Genomic DNA, 21,461 nt, shown 5'->3' with positions numbered 1-21,461 from the left:
AAACCTTTTACTCCACTGCCATAATCTTCAAGAATTAATGGATAAATACATACATCTGTGAGAATTCAAGAAGGACTTTGGAAAGATGGAAAGATGGAAGGAAAAATAGTAGCTATAAAACATTCTACCAATTGTTAAATCTATGGGTTCATACTCTTTCATATATACAGTGTCCCTGGGAAGAGTGACATTGAATTTAGAATATGAAGATAAAGAATGTAAACATTATATACATACATATATATATATACACATCTCTCTTCCTTCCTTCCTTCCTTCCTTCCTTCCTTCCTTCCTTCCTTCCTTCCTTCCTTCCTTCCTTCCTTTTTTTTTGTTTTTAAAGTTCAGTTTTTATTTAATTTGAGAAGATTATGAGTGTTAATGCACCCAAGAAACAAGAGTACTGTGATTACATTAGACTACCGAAGATCTGAACTTCTGTTTCTCAAAGAGTTCCTTCAATTGTTGGTCAGTTGTGTCTTCCTTCTGCTGCATGAGCTCTGCAGTTCCTTTGGTAACTCCCTAGGCATCAGGTTTGGACATAGAAGGACAGTATGGCCTACCAGAAGCCAGTGGTAGTGACTCCCAGTAGTCTCTCCTTGCCCTTGCTCTAACCCAGGGCTTGGTGTGCATATTCAAACCACTCCCCCTTTTCAGAAGCATCAGGCAAGAAGCCCCTTTCAGGAGCCAGCTCCTCGGCAATCACTCTGATGTGATAAGGCTCAAATCCACAGCAGCCCCCGATGTACCTGACACCCAGCTTGTAGGCTTCCCTGGCATATTTTTGAATATCCCATCTGGTAGCAACTCTGGGTTCCAGACCAAAAGGAAATTCTGGAAGATCAATAAATCCTTGTTTGCCACAATCTGGAGTATGGTAAGCCAAGGGCTGTGTCATCAAATAGGCTTTCAATTTGGCAGCCTCCAATCCCTCTTTCATGAGTTTCACAGTTTTTAAACTAATTGTAGGATCAAAATGGCAATTCACACCAACAATGGTGTGTACCTTAATAAATCTTGAACCAATAAGCTTTCAAATTACTAGACAAATTGTTGTTGCATACCATGAACAGTAGGGATGAGAAAGAGAAATGAATCCCCCTTAATTTTCACCCTTTTTTGGTGTATTTCCCACAAAATGCCCCCCAATCTGCACATCCTTCAGCTTAGTTTATATAAAACCTCTAGTGGTATGGCTTTTTGCTTACTCAATTAATTGCATTTTTGCCTTCTGATTCAATCACAGACTTATTCTCAAAGTGTAATGTGATCATGGAATGTGGCTTCAATTTTATTATCAGTTTAACATCTTGTTACCACATTAAAACCACATAATCTGTAGATAAATCATCAACAAACCATTTAATTTGGATGCTAAATCACATCTTTCTTTCCTTAAATCTGAAATAACATAATACTCAAATTTGGACAGCAGCACATCTAAGGAAACTTGTGATACATCCTTGAAGAACTACCATCATAAATTAAGCTCTAAAAGTATTTAGGTCCTCTTTTATTCAAGAAAATTTTTGCTAACTACTAAACCTCAATGGATGGGAGCAGAGATTAGTTCAATGAACACAGTAAGAGAATGGAAATGATGCAATGTCTAATGGAGATAAAAGATGTGATACTCAGTGTGATGATATCACTAGAAAATATAATTGGATCAGAAGTCTCAGATTCATACTTCCTCAACTACATGAATTCACTGAATACTTATGTACCTATGTGAATGCCCTATTTGCATGTCACATTTTCTATGTGAGTATGCCCTCCTCTATCAGTGGTTTTTATCTATAGTAAAGTATTTTCTATATATTGATTTGAGATCTTTTTTAATGCTTATGTTGCTCTTGTGTTTGACAAAAAGTTGTTTATTTTGATCCACTGTATCCTATAGCCTTGTAAAACTAAGTATAAAAGTTGGAACTCAGGATTTTTAATTTTAAATGAATGATGCAAAAGTCTTTCTCCTTGTCAGAAGAACAGAAACAAATTCTGGATCGAATAGTTATGCTTTGTCTTTTCAATTATTGTTATGTCATCATCCAAAACAGTGGTCCTATCCCTTCTTTAATTTTCCTCTTTCTCCCAATATAGCTTAAAAAGAAAACATAACAATTTTATTGACCTCCATTGTCTTTCTCAACCTCAGATTATTATTAACTTTAATACTCCTGACACTAGTTTGATAGGACTATAACATGCTTTTATATTTATCTTTTGTTACCCACTATTGCTTCTATCTACTATGAATATCTTATAACAATCTAAGTTTGTTGGTGCCTAATTTGAATATTTATCTCTTCAAACAATTTTTTCTCCTCATTGCAATTGCTTCCTTTTGTAACCTTAGAATTTCTTTCTTGATTCTCTTAGCCTTTTGCTCAAGTCCCTGATGAATTTCAGTTTACAGGATTCTACCTATTCTTTCACTGTTCCTTTAAACTTTTTTCTACTAACAAGGGTATGTTTCACACTATGCCTTGCTTTCCTCTTCTTTCCTTCATCAAACACAGGGGAATATGGTCATTTTTCACTATGGTTCTCATGATTTCTACCCTACCACTAACTAAAAGTGAGAATCAGATTGAGTTATTTAACCCATATTTAAAAATGAAATTATCTTTCAGATAAAATTATAATAAATTTTATACACTTAATTATGGATGAATGAGATACTTACTGATGGAAGTTAAATCAATCATTGCTTACAGCTCCTGACTGGGGCACCATCATTCCCTGGAGATTCAGAATCAGGACTAAGCATATATATGAAATGTCACAACATGGTGTGTATACCATCATCAGGGACTCATCATACAGGAATAATAGTTACCAAGAATGGCAGATTGTGTGACTTTGGGCAAGTCATTGACAAAAACTGAGGCACAGGTAAGATAAATGAACTGCCAAACATAGCTTGTGTGAGAACTAGGACTTAAACTCCATTTTTATAACCTATCACAGTTCTTTTTACCTTAGTACTTACTATGTACAAAATAACCTCATAGAAGATGAAGATAAAATATAAATAAAGGATTTTCTCCCACAGTAATGGAACTTAGAAACTGGTAGAAATCATATTATTTTAGATATAAGCAGTTTAAATAGGTATGTGAAACTTAAAAATTCTCAGACCCTACTTCATAAGGTTTGGTTAAGACCATTCCCCATTTTAAACAATGAAGGAACTTAGATCAGGAATGTGAGATCTCTACTCCACCCCTACTTTAGGGGAAGAAACTCCTTGCTGAACAATGAAAAATACTTAAACCCATACTTATAGTAAGGCAAAAGTTCTTAAGCTGTGCCTATCTTCAGATCTAATACAAAAGGGTGCTAAGTACCTATAAAGGTCAGGCAACTTGTGAATTTACAAGGAGCAAAGAAGTGAGAACTTACTCAGAGGTTTTCTCAGGCATGAATTACTCAAAAGTTTAGCCTTCTTAGGTGTGAATTAAGAATGGTCTGTCCTTTGGAAAACATCTACTGTGATTGGTAGATGTGAGAACTTAGGGGAGGTGACATAGGAGAAATTTCCCTTTAAAAGGAGAGGAAAAGCTGCCTTGGGGGAGTCTCAGAGGAACTCACTCTGGAGATGGCAGCTGGCCAAGGCTGAACTGGTGTCTCTCTGAACACTAGAATCCTTGCTTGGACAAATCTTGTGGTGAGTGGATAAAAGACTGACTGATCTCTCTCTTAGGGCTTGGGCCTGGGCTGGCCTGGATTGGCCTGGGCCAGCCTATCTTTTTCTCATTATTTCCTTCTCTCTCTCTCTCTCTCTCTCTCTCTCTCTCTCTCTCTCTCTCTCTCTCTCTCTCTCTCTCTCTTCTTTTCTTTAATTCCTCATTTGTATTAATTAAAATCTCTATAAAACCCAACTGACTTGGGTATATTTCATATTTGGGAATTTTTCCCTGGCGACCACCTTATATTTGATTTAAAACAAGACACTGTCTTGAAAACATATTTTCTGTGGTCACAATTTAAGCCAATCACTCTTTTAATTGACACAGTTTATAACTCCCACTATTTTAATCACTACAGTAGATACAGCAACAACAATAAAAATGGCAAACATTTATAGAGTGCTTTAAATTTGCAAAGCATCTCATTTGAACCTCATAATCACACTGCGTAGTAGGTACTCCTAATAACCGGCTTTTAATTTTGGAAAGCCAAAGCTTTAATTAACTTTAGTTACAATGGCGTTACCTGTTTGTGTTCAAATTTTCTTCCTAAAAATGAAAGGGAAAATTGCATTAGACTAGTTAATAGGATACTTGTGGCATGTACTTTAAAATCAATTGAATAAGACTGAGAATCATGATTATAGTTAATATTAATATGAGTAATTTTGTTGTGTTTATTATTGTTTCATGTAGTTTTAGTCCATTCTAAAACATTGCATCAATATAAGTAATGAGACCCATGACCTTTTCCACTTTAATCAGAGTTGGCTAGGCAAGTTGAAAGAAATTAGACTATGTTATCATGATATGCTTCACAGACACACACACACACACACACACACACACAGTAAAAATGGAGACTTGAATCCAGACTCCAGTCCCCAGAAGTCCTTGCTCACTTCCCAGAATGCTTTGTGATCTCACTGAATTCTCACCTGGGTGAGAAAACAAATTATTATTTAAAGGAGTTCTCCACCTACTGAGAGTCTCTTTCCTACTTTTGCTTTGGAGCACACTCATGTTGTGTGTGAACATGTCTCTCATGTTGTGAGTGAAATTGAATTTTCCTCTCAGCCCACCTAGCACGTGCCTTTCTTACTTGTATTTTCTTAAATTCTCAACCTTTAATAAAACTCTAAAAAAAATATAATACTCCTTGCAGAGAGAAACTAATTTCTACATGCCCCAGTTTCCCCAAATTTTAATCTTTAGAACATACACACACACACACACACCCCAAACCAAAACCCCAATTGTTTACAGAAAATCCATCTAAATAAGTCAGAATCAATTCTTCATATTTTGGAAGGTTAAATCAGATCAAGAAATATGACTAGGTATCCAGACCAAATTGTTAGCTTGAGTGTTATTTCCTTTATTATATAGGGCAATTCTTTTTCTTTTTTAATTTATTTGCATGAAGAAGATAGAGCATTGCAAAGCAGTTCATCCCCTCAGAAAGTTATTCTCAGAAGAAATGAACTTTTGCATTTCCCATTTGAAAAAAGGAACTTGGAAAATTATGAGAAATGAAAGGCTTAGTTTTACAGAAAGTACTATTGCAAAAGCTTGATGAATTCAAACTAACCTCTAAAGAGTCAGCTCTCTCCTTTCTAATCACTACCAGTTTTTAGAGGAAGATAAAGAAAGAAAGATTCTTTAAGAATGTTGGCTAGAAGTATTGTTGGCATGAACAAAAAAAGGATTTATGTCACTTTCACAAAGTATGGAGAAATTTCCAATGTCTTGAATAGAGCAAAGCATGTTTTGTGTTCTTTCCATAGAAAAGTGGATATTATCTATGTTTACTGTATAGTTGAGTATTCCTCTTAGAAGAAAAAGTAAAGGGGCTCAAGGGATACCTCAAAATATTTGATGCTATCAGAAAAAAAATTCTTTAGAAATATAGTAGAAGATTGTAACATAAATACAATAAAAAGATCATCAAAGAGAAACGTGCCTATTTATTTACTGAGAAAACCGACAACATTTAAGATGAATTCTCTTCTCCCATTTTCTTCATCTCAAAATTCCTTGATTTCACCTCTCAGTCTCTCTTTATTTTTCCCAGTCCCTAAATGATAAATGTTCTTGCTGAGTCTAGCTCCTTTATATGTGTGTTTGATCACTTTACCTATCTTTTCCAGAAACCACCTTAATCAGTCCTTCAGTCTTGAATCTTCTATTACTTTATCCCATATGAATAGGATCTATCATCCCACATCCCTCCTTATTTTTCTTTTTCTTTCAGTTTTAAACTTTTTCAATTACATGTAGAAATAATTTTAACAATTATTATCTGACATTTTGCTTTCCAGATTCACTCCTTCCCTTCCTCTCCTCTTCTTTCCCAAAGACAGTAAATAGTCTAATATAGATTATAACAGTACAGTCATGCAATATATAAAATATATTGAATGACTATACTGTTTATATATATATATATATATATATCCATATTTCTCAGGCCATGAAAGAATTGTAAATATCAGAAAAATTTCACAAATGAAGTAAAGTGAAAAATGATATGCTTTGATTTGTATTCAGACTCCAACAGTTCCTTTTATGGCTGTGGAGAGCATTTTCCTTCATAAGTCCCTTGGGAGTTATCTTGGAACCTTGCAGTTCTGGTTACAGTTTTGTCCTTCATAGTTAATTTTCATACTATTTTATTATTGTATTAAATATTTTCCTGGTTCTATTCACTTCACTTTGTATCAGTTCATATAAGTCTTGCTAGGTTTTTGTGAACTTGTCTTGTTCATCATTTCTTATGTCACAATAATATTCTGTTATAACTATATACCACAAGTTGATTATTGATTCCTCAGTTGATGGACATTTCCTCAATTTCTAATACTTTGACACTATGAAGAGCTTCTATGAAGGCAGAGCCAAGATGGGGGTGTAGAAGCAGGAAAATCTCAAAGCACCATAAGAATCATTTCCAACCAACCTTAAAAAAAATGCCTCAAAATGAATACTGAAGTGAAAAAAAAAGGAGATGGAGAGAAACCACATTTTTTTCCCAAGAACAACTTTAAATGTAGTCAGAGAAGGTCTGGATCATTGGAGTGAAAAGAAAGCATAGCCTTCAGGAGGCAACAGCAAGGAGCACATAGGCAAGACAACAGCAACTCCCATGATTCCCCACATCTACTTTTCCAGGTTTTAAACTTGGGACCAAGCCAACCTCTAGACCTTGACCTCTAGACCCTGGCTAGGCCAACAGCAGTGCAACTCCATGCACAATCCATAAAGTTGCAAGCCCTAGCCCCAGCACAAGATGGTACCCAATACACTGGCCTGAGCCCAGAATAAGTTTGCTCTTTCCAAAACTCAAGGCAAAGTTATAAGACATAGGGCAAGGAAGTTGACATTGTACCTGGCCCTATAAAAGCTAGATAAAGAACAAAAGTCCCCATGTAAGCCTGAGGCTAGACTTTGAGCTTAAGCCTAGGATAGCTCACAGTGATTTAAGCACTGAAACCATCAGTAGTTTCAGGGGTGATAGAATCCAGAGTGGGAGGTGGCTTTCAGAGTTCCTAGCCCACAGACCATCATACTATTTTGGAACAACTGAAACTTGCAGAATTCCATAAATAGAACTGACGATAGCATTAAGGAAATTTAAGATGGTGACCTTTCTATCTTTATATAGTGCCTACCTTTAAGAAAATAGTCAAAATCATAAAAAAATCTGGGAAAATGAGCAAATAGTTTAAAAAATTCTATTGATAGAAAAAAATTTATGGAATGAAAGAAAGGCGAAGCACAGGCATAGAAGGGGACAGTGAAAGCAAATCAAATGCATACAAAGCTTCAACAAAAAAATATGAATTGGTCTCAAGTTCTGGGAGAGGTCAAAAAGATTTCAAAAATCAATTAAGAGAGGCAGAGGAAAATAGAGAAAAGAAATGAAAGCAATAAAAGAAGAAAATAACAGCAGAATTAGCCAAATGAAAAAGAATGTTTAAAAAGCTCATGGAAGAAAACCATTCCCAAAAAATTAGAATTGTGCAAATAGAAGCTAATGGTTTTATGAGACAACAAGAAACACTAAAACAAATCAAAAGAAAGAAAAACCAGAAGAAAATGTGAAATATCTCATTGAAAAAACAACTAACCTGGAAAGTAGAACCAAAAGAGACAATTTAAAAAGTACTGGACTATCTGAAAGTCATGAGAAAAAATAAAAGCCCAGACATCATAATACAAGAAATTATTAAAGAAAACTTGCCTAATTTTCTTGGGAAAAAAAAGCAAAATATAAATGGAAAGACTCTACAGATCACTTTTGTAAATACATCCCCAAAACACAACTCCTGGAATATTATAGCTAAATTAAAGAGTCCCCCAATCATACTGAATGGAATAATTTAAATATCATAGAGCTACAGTCAGGACTACAAAAAGCTTGGAATATGATATTTTGTAAAGTGAAAGATTTAGGTTTACAAATCAGTCACCTAATCAACAAAAACTGAGTTTATTCTTTCAGAGGAAAATTGTCAATTAATAAAATAGAAGATTTTACAGCATTTCTGATGAAAAGACTAGATCTAAGAAAATTTGATGTCCATACACAAACCTAAAAGAAGCCTAAAAAGGTAAATAAGAAACAAATTTTTTAAGGAATTCAATAAGGTTAAACTGCATATATTCCCATATGGAAAGATGACAGTAGTTCTTAATTTTTTAAATCAGTATTAGAGCACTTAAGAGGAGTATACATAGGCAGAGGGTATGGAAGTAAGCTGATTAGGATGATATGATATACAGGAAAAAAGTAAAGCAGTGAAAAATGGGACTGCACTGAGAGAAAAGGGAAGGGAGCGGTGGTATGGAATAAATTATCTCACCTAAAGAGGTATGAAAAACTATTATAGTTCAGGGGATAATGACTATAGTGATGGGCAATGCTTATAACTGTGTGAAATAAAATAACAAGGACAAATGCCCCATTTAGGAAAAAAATCTGAATTTGGAAAGCCAGAGTAAAATGAGACAGCAGTTTTTATTTCTCTTTCATGAAAAGGAGGATATTCCCTAGTGGCAAATGTAAAATAATTAAGCAAAAACCTCCTATGTAATAGGAATACCTCATCTCAGAACTTCTCCCATTTCCTCCTTTCCTATCAAAGCTCTACTTGAGGAATCTGTGACATATCCACTTGAATGCAGAAGTTTCTAACTTAGAACAGCAAAGTAAAAAGGAAAAGTGACATTCCATGTGTTTTAAGGGATAAAGGAGTAACCAAACTGCCTATTGCCCTTGAATCCAGGCCCTCTGTTCCTTGTTATCAATCACTCTTCCAAGGCTCATCTCCAGGATTTTAGATAAAACAGTAATGAAAAGCAACAAACTAGCCTCCACATCCCCTTCCCTAGTCAGGATAAAAATTGAGTATTAAACTGTCCTTTTTCCTTGAAGAAATGGGGTGCAGTGCACTTAATTCTATCTCACTCAAAACTTACTCTCACATCATAACTTCCCTAAAGAGTGGAAAAACAACCATACTTATTCAGATATAGTATCCTATCTTACCCTAAAGAGAAGTAGGAGGGAAATAAGATGAGGCTGAAGGGAGTGGTAATAAAAGGAGGGAGAAGCAGGGATGGTGATTACAAGAAAAACATCTATGAAGAGACAGAACAAATGTGTTATAGAAAAAAATCATCAGTCTGGAAGAGGAAATTTATATGGCCCTCAGAATGAGGAAGGAAAGATCTTTATTATGTGCAGACCCAGAGGGAGATCATAGCTCCCTCAGCATTTGGAGAATAGGTATTTTATATTCTTGATCTGGGCTTGCATCTGGTTTTTCTGGAAACAGGCAGGAGCTGGAATGGGTGTGGCTATCTGATCTTTAGGATGAATTCCTTCATCATTCTCCCCTTTTGATGCTATTTAGAATGTCAGAAAATGTCATCTTTAACATCCATTACTTGATATCCTTTTAAAGAGAAAAAGGTGCCTGTAGTCTTCTGGGTGAATGTAGTTTCTATGAACCATGTCAGGGTGTTGAAAAATGAAATAGGACAGCACGCTATGGTACTGGGGTCCCTCCTTATACTTAAGTATTTTGCTTATTATACGATTTTGGGCATCCTTCACAAATTTTTATTTTGCAAAGCAAACATTTTATGAAAAAAAAACCTATCTCATTTTCTGTAGGAAATACAAAAATTTATGGTTTCTAATTCAGGTTCATTTCTTCTCCTAACTATTTCTACCTGTTCCTTTTTTCTTTTTTCTTTTACTTTAAAAAAATTATTTTATTTTATTTTTTTGTTTAAAATACTCAATTTATTTCCCTCCATCCCCTCCACCCACCTTTCCTGCAGTCGACACACAATTTCATTGGGTATTACATGTATCCTTGATCAGAACCTATTTCTATGATGTTGTTTACACTGGGATGTTCATTTAGAGTCTACATCCCCAACCATATCCCCTTGATGCATGTATTCAAGCAGTTGTTGTTTTTTTTTTGTGTGTTTTTACTCCCACAGTGTTTCCTCTGAATGTGGATAGTGGTTTTTCTCATAGATTCCTCCAAGTTGTTCAGGATCACTGCATTGCCACTAATGGAGAAATCCATTACATTTGGTTGTACCACAGTGTATCAGTCTCTGTGTACAATATTTTCCTGGTTCTGCTCCTCTCACTCTGCATCAATTCCTGGGGGTTGTTCCAGACCCCATGGAATTAATCCAATTTATTATTCCTTTGAGCACAATAGTATTCCATCACCAATATATACCATAATTTGTTCAGCCATTCCCCAAATGAAGGGCAGCCCCTCATTTTCCAACTTTTTGCCACCACAAAGAGAGCAGCAATGAATATTTTTGTGCATGTCTTTTTTCTTATTATCTCTTTGGGGTACAAACCCAGCAGTCCTATGGCAGGATCAAAGGGCAGACAGTATTTTAGCACTCTTTGGGCATAGTTCCAAATTGCCCTCCAGAATGGTTGGATCAATTCACAACTCCACCAGCAATGCATTAATGTCACAACTTTGCCACACCCACTCCAGCATTCATTACTTTCCTTTGCTGTCATGTTAGCCAATCTTCTAGGTGGAAGGTGATACCTCAGAGTTGGTTTGATTTGCATTTCTCTGATTATAAGAGATTTAGAACACTTTTTCATGTGCTTATTAATAGTATTGATTTCTTTAACTGAAAACTGTCTATTCATGTCCCTTGTCCATTTATCAATTGAAGAAAGGCTTGATTTTTTGTACAGTTGGTTTCATTCTTTATAAATTTGAGTAATTAGACCTTTGTCAGAGGTTTTTGTAATGAAGATTGTTTCCCAATTTGTTGCTTCCCTTCCAATTTTGGAAGCATTAGTTTTGTTTTTAAAAAAACCTTTTTAATTTGATATAATAAAAATTATTAATTTTACATTTTGTGATTTTTTTTCTAGCTCTTGCTTGCTTTTAAAGTATTTCCTTTCCCAAAGATCTAACAAGTAAACTATTCAGTATTCACCTAATTTGCTTAGTTTCCTTCTTTATATTTAGGTCATTCAACCATTCTGAGTTTATCTTGGTGTAGGGTGTGAGATGTTGATACAAACCTAATTTCTCCCATACTGTCTTCCAATTTTCCCAGCACTTTTTATCAAACAGTGGTTTTGGTACCAAAAACTGGAATCTTTGAGCTTATCATAGACTGTCTTGCTGAGGTCAGTTACACCTAGTATATTCCACTGATATTCCTTTCTGTCTGTTAGCCAGTACCAAATTGTTTTGATGACCACTGATTTATTGTATAGTTTGAGATCTGGGACTGCAAGTCCTCCTTCCTTTGCATTTTTTTCATGAATTCCTGGATATCCTTGATCATTTGTTCTTCCAAATAAACTTTGTTATGGTTTTTTCTAACTCAGAAAAAAAGTTTTTTGACAGTTCAATGGGTATGGCACTAAATAAATCAATTAATCTGGGCAATATTGTCATTTTTATTATGATACCTCATCCTACCCATGAGCAATCAATGTTTTTCCAATTGTTTCAATCTAGTTTTAATTGTCTGGAGAGTGTTTTGTACTTGTGTTCATATTGTTCCTATGTTTGTCTCAGCATATATATTCCTAAGTATTTTATATTGTCTAGGGTGATTTTAATGGAATTTCTCTTTCTAATTCTTGCTGCTGAAATGGGATGGATATATAAAAATATATCCACTTATGTGGATTTATTTTGTATCCTGAGACTTTGTTAAATTTGTTGATTATTTTTACTAGCTTTTTGGTTGATTCTGTAGGATTATTTAAGTTGACCATCATATCATCTGGAAAGAGTAAGAGCTTGGTCTCCTCATTGCCAATTTTAATACTTTCAATTTCTTTTTCTTCTCTAATTTCTAAGGCTAGTGTTTCTAGTCCAATGTTAAATAATAGAGGTGATAATGGGCATCCTTGTTTCACTCCTAATCTTATTGGCAAGGCTTCTAGTTTCTCCCCATTGCAGATGATGTTTCATGGTGGTTTTAGATATATACTGTTTATTATTTTTAGGAAAGGCCCTTCTATTCCTATACTTTCTAGTGTTTTCAATAGGAATTGGTATTGTATTTTATCAAAGGTTTTTTTCTGCATCTATTGAGATAATCATGTGATTTTTGTCAGTTTGTTTGGTCAATTATATGAATGGTATTCCTCATATTGAGTGATCCTTGCATTCCGTATGAATCTTACCTTCATGAATAATCCTAACTTCGTGATGTCTTGCTGGAGTCTTTTTGCTAGTATCCTATTTAAGATTTTTGCATCTATATTCATTAGGGAGATTGGACTATAGCTTTCTTTCTCTGTTTTTGACCTGCCTGGCTTTGGAATCAGTACCATGTTTGTGTCATAAAAGTAATTTGGTAGAAATCCTTCTTGGCTTATTCTGTCAAATAGTTTGCATAATATTTACATTAGTTGTTCTTTGAATGTTTGATAGAATTTATTTTTTAATCAATCTGGACCTGGAGATTATTTCTTAGGGAGTTCTTTGATGCCTTGTTCAATTTCTTTTTCTGATATAGGGTTGTTTAGGTAATTTATTTCTTCCTCTTTTAGTCTAGGCAATTTATATTTTTGTTAGTAATCATCCATATCACCTAGATTGCCATATTTGTTGCCATATAATTCGGCAAATTTCCCCTTCATTAGAGGTGAGGTCTCCCTTTTCATCTTGGATACTGTCAATTTGGTTTTCTTCTTTTCTTTTTTTTAATTATACTGACAAATACTTTGTCTATTTTATTTGTTTTTTCAAAATACCAGCTTTTAGTCTTATTTATTAAATCAATAGTTCTTTGACTTTCAATTTAATTAATTTCTCCTTTGATTTTTAGGATCTCTAATTTAGTCTTCATCTGAGGATTTTTAATTTGTTCACTTTCTAGTTGTTTAGTTTGCATGCCCAATTCATTGACCTCTGCCCTTCTTAATTTGTTAATATATGAATTCAAGGATATAAATTTCCCCCTGAGTACTGCTTTGGCAACATTGCATAAGTTTTGAAAGGATGTCCTATCATTGTCATTTTCTTTAATGAATTTATTGTTTCTATGATTTGTTCTTTGACTCATCTGTTTTGGAGAATTGTGTTGTTTAATTTCCAATTAATTTTTTATTTACCTCTCCATGTACCTTACTAATTATTATTTTCATTGCATTGCTATCTGCGAAGTTTCCATCTATAATTTCTGCTCTTTTGCACTTGTTTGCAATGTTTTTATGTCCTAATACATGGTCACTTTTTCAGAATACCATGTGGTGCTGAAAAGAAGGTGTATTCCTTTTTGTCTCTATTTATTTTTCTCCACATATCTACTAACTCTAATTTTTCTAAGATTTCATTCACTTCTCTTACCTCTTTTTTATTTAGTTTCTGGTTTGATTCATCTCATTTGGATAGAGGAAAGTTCAGGTCTCCCACTAGTATAGTTTTTCTATGTATTTCATCCTTGAGCTCCACTAGTTTCTCCTTTAGAAATTTGGATGCTATGCCATTTGTTGCTTACATGTTGAATATGGATATTTCCTCATTGCCTTTATTGCCTTTTATCAGGATGTAATTACCTTCCCTATGTCTTTTAACTAGATTTATTTTTATTTCATCTTTGTCAGATAACATGATTGTGACTCCTGCGTTCTTTTTATCAGTTGATGCCCAAAAGATTTGGCTCCATCCTCTTACTTTTTCCCTATGTGTATCTACCTTTTTCATGTGTGTTTCTTGTAGACAGCATATGGTAGGGTTTTGGGTTCTAATCCATTCTGCTATTCACTTGCGTTTTATGGGTGAGTTCATTCCATTCACGTTCATAGTTATCATTACCAGCTTTGTATTTCCCAGCATTTTGATTTCTACTCCTAGTCCTGCCTTTTCTTCTTTCATGATTTCCTTCTAGACCAATGTTTGTTTTTCATCAGTCCCCCTAGTTCCCTCCCTTATTTTACTTTCCTTTCTACCCTCTTCTTTCTTATTCTCCCCCTTATTTTATTTGCAGTCTTTTTAAAACTACCCTTCCTCCTCTCCCTCCCTTATACTGCTTCCCTCCCCACAAGTCCATTTGTTACCTTTCTACTCCCCTATAGGGTGTGAGTCTATTCTCTTCCCCCAATGGATTGGATTGTTCTTCCCTCTTTGGGTCAATTTCAATGTAAGTAAGAGTTGAGTATTTCCTATCTCTAACATCTTTACCCTTTCAGTGTATACATGTTCTCCCCCCTCCCACCATTGGCTTCTTTGTGACATATAAATTTACCTTCTTTGGTTTCTTTTCCCATTTCTTTTAGTATTAACCTCTATTTTTAGCTCTAGTTGTGTGTGTATATACATACATATATATATACACATGTATATGTATTTATGTATACATATATTTATATACCTATTTATGTCTTGTTATTTCATTCTATAAAGTTTGTCACTGTTCCCTCTAAGTGTAATTCCTCTACCTGCATGGGTGATAAAAACAGTTTTTAAGAGTTACCAATGACCTCTTTTCTTATAGGGATACATATCCTTTTATCCTATTGAGTCTCTTAAAATTTTTTTCTTTTGTTTTGTTTTTCTTTCTTCCCTCTTTTTTAGTTATCTTTTGATGGTTCCTTGAATTCTGTGTTTGGACATCAAATTTTCTGTTCAGGTCAGGCCTTTTCTTTACAAATTCTTGAAATTATTCTATTTTGTTGAATGACTATACTTTCCCCTGTAAGAATATTGTCAGTTTTGCTGGGTAGTTGATTCTTGGTTGTAGACCTATTTCCCTTGCTTTCCAGAATATCATATTCAATGCTTTTCGGTACTTCAGTGTAGATGCAGCCAGATCCTCTGTGTTATAGTGTCCTGCTGCCTTGTGAGGTCACTTAATTCTAATTGCTGTATTCTGGGTTTTAAAGACTGGAATTCATCCCTGGCTTTTTGGTCATCCTTCTCCTTTTGGTCCGATTTTCTTTGGAGGTCATCTTTCAGGCTCTTTGCCTCATCTTTCATCTCCTTTGTCTCATTTTCAAGCTGGTTGATTTTGGCTTTTAAGACACTATTTTCTATTTCCAGATGACTTATCTTAGATTTTAAGTTTTTTTTCCCAATTGTCTTCAGCCTCTCTTAATTGTGTGTTGAATTGCATTTTGAGTTCTTCCAAAGCCTGTATCCAATTTGCTGGGATTTCTGATTTATCATTTGCTGATGCCTTCCCCTCTGTTCCATTTGCTCTTTTCTTGTTGCCTGTACAAAAGCTGTTTATTGTAATTCCTGTTGTTTGTGCATATTTACCCCTTCTTTGCTCCCCCTATTTGTCTGTGCTCTTGCTCCTCTCATTTTTTTTGGTATTGGGGGTTTCTGTCAGTCTCCCATCTTGGAGCTTTGACAGAAGGTCTCTCCCTGAAGTCTGTGGGGGATGTGTGCTGTAGTTTGAGCTTCCCTGTCCTCTGGAGGCTTTTGATTGGATTAAATTAATGTCTAGCAGTATTTAGGGAAGGGGTGTTGGAGTTTGAACTTCCCTATCCTCTGGAGGCTTTTGATTAGATTAAATTAAAGTCCAGCAGTCTGTGAGGGAGGGGTGTTGGAGTTTGGGCTTCCATGACCCTGGAAGACATTTGATGGTATTAAGTTCAGCTGCGTTCAGCTGGATGTGCTTCGAAGCCAAAACCTCCTTGAAGGCTGGAGTAATATGGAAGTTCTCCAACACTGTGACCAGGCTGCCTGCTCTGTGCTCCCTCTCTACCTCCTTCCCCACCACCAGTGTTCAATGCTCTGAGCCTGGCACAATCCTGCCCACAAGGTACACCCTCCATACCAGTGCCTTTGCCCACCCAGAGATTCCAGCTGCCACTGGAGGCTTAGCACTCTAGGTGGGGTGGGGGGAGGCTTCCTGGGACCTTCCTTCTGCCTGCCTCTTAAACCCATTTGTCCTTGGATTCCAGTTATTTGGGGGGGGGGCTTACCTTTTGGATTGAATCCAGCAGGAGGGTTCCTTGGCTTTGTCCTGTTGTTAGGTTTGATTTTCAGTCCCTTAGGAGCATTCAGTTTGTGATCAGTGAGGAAGGGTTTTCAAAGATCTTAACTTCTGCTGCTTCTAAGCCACCATCTTTACTCAACCTCCCTCTACCTGTTTCTATGGAAACTTAATTACAAGTCATCAACATTCTTACTTGTCTAAAGCTATCACTTAATCAGTTCTAGCACTCCACAACTAGTCTACTTGCTTCTCTGGAAAATGGAAACTTTTCATTTAACAATTGGCATCCTGTGCTAATTGTAGGTATTTGTCATAATAGAAAGACAGGAAAAAGATCTTTAATTGTCCTTATGGTTCTTTCAAAGACACAGGATGAGTGCGCTAACACTGTTTGACTGCTTGTACAAGTCAGAGCTATCACTGGCTCATGCCACAGTAATTTTACTCAGGAACCACTAGAATTAGTCACATGGGGCAATATGAGTTGAGTCCCAGACTACCTTTACAATGGTTATAAGACTTTCAAATGCTCTCTGAGAATCTTCTTGTTCCTCTTTTCAGTGATGGATCAGTCATAAGATAGCCTGAAATCCAAGCTTATGAGGTTTGATTCCCACAGACCTTTTGTCTTAAATGGCAAAAATCTTACTGATTACAATTGAGAAAAAAAACCCTGTTTTCTCAGTTGTCCAATTTCATTTTTATAAATTCCATAGTTTCAAAAAAGCTTCCTACTTACTTATTCTAATGACTTCTAAAAATGTTCTCCTTAATATTCTCTTAAGACAGAAAATGTCAATCCTGTATCTCTTCATGCCTCATTTATATTTGCCTCACCATGATATTCAAAAGACTTTCTTATCCTGTTTTAAATTCTAAATGAAATTACCTTTTAACATTTTATTGACTTCTCTCTGAGAAAACTCAGGGCTCTGTAGTTTGTCCCTTCTTTTTAGTAAGAAGGTGAGATGAAACAGTTAATTTCTTAAACTCACTTATTTAGAATCATTGGGATTTCTTTTTTTTTTAATTTATGTGGATTCCCATACATTAAGGAGGCATCTGGCTCTGAATCAATTAGAGCCTTTGCTTCAATAGTGGAATTATTTTTCATTAATTAATCAAATTGATATATGGTAAGTAATCCTGTATTTTCACTTTACAAACAATTTCTGCTGGAATTTGATCTTCCCCTAATCTCTCTGCAAATGGTATAGACTGGGTTGGAGCTATGGAGAAAGAGGGGAAAAAGTGAATGAAGGGAGGATCAAAGTCTCCTGGTTTTGGTTTTCTCCTAAATTCTTTTCTTTATACATTTTAAACAATTCATTAGTGGGCAATCCATGAATTCCATTTTTGTATTTTCCTTTTTTTCTTTTCACATTCAAATTTTGCTGCTCCTACAACAATTTTTAATAACAATAGCTTGATAGTTTCAAGTCTGATCTCCTAAAATAAAATTCTGACATTGTGACATGGATAATTTACTTGGTAATTCAGTTAACTCTTTTAAAGACATTCGAAAACATAAAGTTTTAAAGAGAGTTTTCTTAATCTCTTGCTCTGTCCATTTAAGAGGCTGAGGAGCTGAGAGATTTCTGAGTAAGAGTCAGTTAACTGACAGCCTCTGTTGTCGAGGAGCAGAAGGTTCTGTTACCTAGGAGACGAAGGAGTTATATAAGTAGAAGTGGCAGTTGGAAGGGGGCTTTTGTCTCTGGGTTCCCTAGAGAGCAGTGTCCCTGTGTCTGAGACTGGAAGTTAAAAAATAACTGACAATTGGGGATAGAGAAAATGGATTAAAAGCCTTAATAGCCTGTAAGGAGATTGTAGGTGATTTATACTTATCAATTACCTTAGATAGGTAGATAGTGATAAAATTCTTAGTCAGTGTAGGCAGAGCAAGAAACTGCCCTCAAAGGCAGATAGATTTAGGGTATTTTTAGAAATTTTAGTTAGATTTGGCATTTTAGGTATAGTTATATGATTATTCTCACCTTCCTCCTTTCTATCTCCTATCTGAACTTTACTCAAAATAAATTAATTATTTTGTGTTTTATCAAATGGCTTTCCTGACATTTGTTCAAATTCCTACCAAAATTTTAACCCTTCACCAAAGGTTATCCTTTCTTTTTTCACTCTATATCCCCAGTTCTCTCATGGGCCAGTATAATGAGCCTATCACATCCTCTCCTCTCTTTTATCAGTTGTTTTTGAGAAATGACTTATTGTACAACAAGGATCTATCCTCATCACCAATTTGTAATGTTAAGGTGCCACATATGCAGCTTCTAGCTTCTTCAAAGTCTTCATTTTATCAGGTCCCTGAGAAAACTCAAGGGTTTTGCAAGGGTTGCAATATCTGGATTTGCAACCTCCAATAACCAAATTAACCTATAAGTCTCTGAGCATGAATTTTACATTTTGAGAGGCATCTTGAATTTTCATAGGATTTATTTTCCATTCCTTTTATTGCTTTTAGTCCATTTAAAAATTCCTCCTTCATATATATTTCATCTATAAATTCCTGTTTCATCTCTGGCTCATTCATAAATTCCTGCTTTTACCACTTCCTCTGTTTGCTTTGGTTATCTTTATACCAGATCAAGACTTAGTAATTCCAATGAAAAACAATTACAGACACTTTCTCTTTTGCTGTGAGTCAGAGAAGGGTCAATAAGTTTGAAGGCAATTTTAACTTCTTAGTAGCACTATCTCATATGACTTATTATGGCTTCATATGCCAGTTATTTGAAGTACTGGGAAATGAGTGGTTGTCTTTTTTATTAATATGACTTACTTTTCTGCCTTCACAACTCAGACTACTACATAATTGAAACATATTTGAAACTTTCATACTATATTTCTCCCAATGGACTTTAATTAAAATCTCTACCACTTCCAAATTGACTTTGATAAAAGTTTGTTAACCTGTTTCCTTCATTTTCCAATGCAAAATCCTCTCACCTTCTTCTACTTGCTTTTTCATCACCAGTTTTCAAAGGAACTTAGTCTCAAAACATTTACTCTTTCTCCCTTCATAGATATTGTCTAATCTAATTCATTTTAAACATCAATTCAGTTCACAGTACAAATTCATAGATCATTTATATTTTTACACAAAATCATATTCTAACAAATTGCATCTAAATACACATTTACACCTAAACCATCAAATAATTCTTGACCAGAGCACATACTTTGGTGACAATTAATATATCCCAATCAGTTACAACAAATGTTTACAAATTCAGAAATCCTTTAGTAAAATTCCAAACTCTTAATACCTTTTCCATTCCATATTTGCAGATTTATAAATTTAAAAATTATTCATGCTCATAGCATGTTCATCTATCTATTGATTGCTTCAATAATACATATATATTAACATAACATCTTCATATTCTCATTTGTAAACCCAAATTTAGATCATATAGAATTTTCTTCATATTATATCACATCTTCTTCTAAGCTGGTACTGAATTCTTATACACTTTGCAATTTATTAGACCCTCATTTTCATTAAGCAGCCAGCACAGCATTTATCAGGAGTTTGCTTTTCATCTTTTTCTTTATAGTAAAAATTCTTTATACCAATTGTGCTTTGGTTACATTGATTAAAGAGAACATTATATTCCCAATTTCAGTTGACTCAAACAGCAAACATTTTAGATATGTACAAACATTCAAATCTCTAACTATTGTTCATTTTAAATCACAGTGAGAATAGATAATTCTCTCATCATTAAGTTTTATAAAGAATCAAACTTACCTGGAATCTTCCAAAACTAAAAGACAATTTTCAACCCTGAATCACCTTACAGTTATTTCACACAATTCCACAAATACATTTCAGAATCATTTGTGATTTTCCAAAATCATATATATGTATATATATATATATATATATATATATATATCTTAAAGTTAACACCATTAAAAAATCCAATTGAATCATGGGATCAAATCTCCCTCTTTTTGTTCTAATCTCCTTCCTACCCTACTTCAGTGGCCAGCTGAAACAGGGCAGAAGAAAAATAATGAATAAATCTTTCTGCCTTTGTCCTCTATTAAGAGTAAGGGCAAAGTTCCTTTTTTCACTTAGTTAGATGATCTTAAAGTTTAAATGGTTAAAAAATTCACACCCAGGTGTTTATTTTTGAATCTCTCAAACACATTTTTGGTCTGTCCATTCACCTCCCCACCTCCCACTTTCTAGAATGATGGGAGACCGAGAGAAAGAGATTTGCCTGAAAAATGACTTAGAGGTTCCTTTGTCCCAAATCTACTTTTGTGCATACATAGGACAATACAAAGTCACAAACAAAAGAAAATAGCCAACAGACAGTTAACAAGCTTTGAAAGCATGCTTCATCTGAGTTCTTGGAATTATCTACTTTATTTATATTTTCTTCATCCTCCCAAGGAGTGGGGTGGTGGTGGTGGTGGGGGGGGGGAGTATAGTGCAGGCAGGATTTTGTCAGTCAGTTCTAAAGCTTATAAAATAAGACTTATCCAGGTCAGTGTTTCAATGTATCACCTTTAGTCTTGGAGTGTTCAAAATTCTTTGGCTGTATTTCAGAAACAGTTCCCTCCTCTCAGGTAGTCCTAAAACTGATGGCAGATGATCAGTCTTCTCTTCCATCTGCAGGTTTGACTGTGGGCTTGGCACATGGGTCCTTGTCTCTCTGGTGTCTTCAGGCCTCAAGGGGCTTTTGTCACTCATTCCTGAGGAGTCCAGACTGGGTGCATGGCAAGATTCTCTGGGAAGTCCTGCCTGAAGCGAGTCATAAGAAGATTCAGGTGGTGCCACTCTGTTCATTGCAGGGATCCCATGGGGGCACATAGTCTGTTCCCATACCAATGGCTCAAAAGCCCAGCATGGCTGAGTTTCCTGGTCAGAGAACCAAATGTAGTAGAAAAAATCTTCAGTCTGGTGCAGGAAACTCAAATGGCCCTCAGAATAAGGAAGGAAAGATCATTACTACATGCAGACACAGAGGGAAATCACATCTCACACCCTGAACTTCCAGCATTGGGGAAACAGGCATTTTATATTCTATATCTGGTCTTGACTCCAGCTTCTCTAGAACTGGGCAGTAGCTGAAGTGGGGGTGTCTGTCTAGCCTTCAAGCTGAGGAGAGGAGACTGACCCTGTAAGCAGGGAATGAGCTGGAGGGGTTGTCTATCTGACCATCAGACTGAATTTCTTCATCAAAAGGAGGAAGAACAGAATCAAAAGAAGAAAATAAGATGTAGAGGAATACACATTTAATAATCATAACAGAA

The 21,461-nt window shown here is 35.2% G+C and overlaps 1 pseudogene; it reads right to left on the bottom strand.

The window, feature by feature from the left end:
* Positions 1-446: 446 nt before the first annotated feature.
* LOC100618968 (betaine--homocysteine S-methyltransferase 1-like) lies at positions 447-21,018 on the bottom strand (annotated as a pseudogene).
* Between the last annotated feature and the right edge of the window lie 443 nt (positions 21,019-21,461).

The sequence above is a fragment of the Monodelphis domestica genome, chromosome 1 (assembly GCF_027887165.1).
Source record: "Monodelphis domestica isolate mMonDom1 chromosome 1, mMonDom1.pri, whole genome shotgun sequence".
Lineage (NCBI taxonomy): Eukaryota > Metazoa > Chordata > Mammalia > Didelphimorphia > Didelphidae > Monodelphis > Monodelphis domestica.
This window is presented reverse-complemented; position numbering and strand designations above follow the sequence as displayed.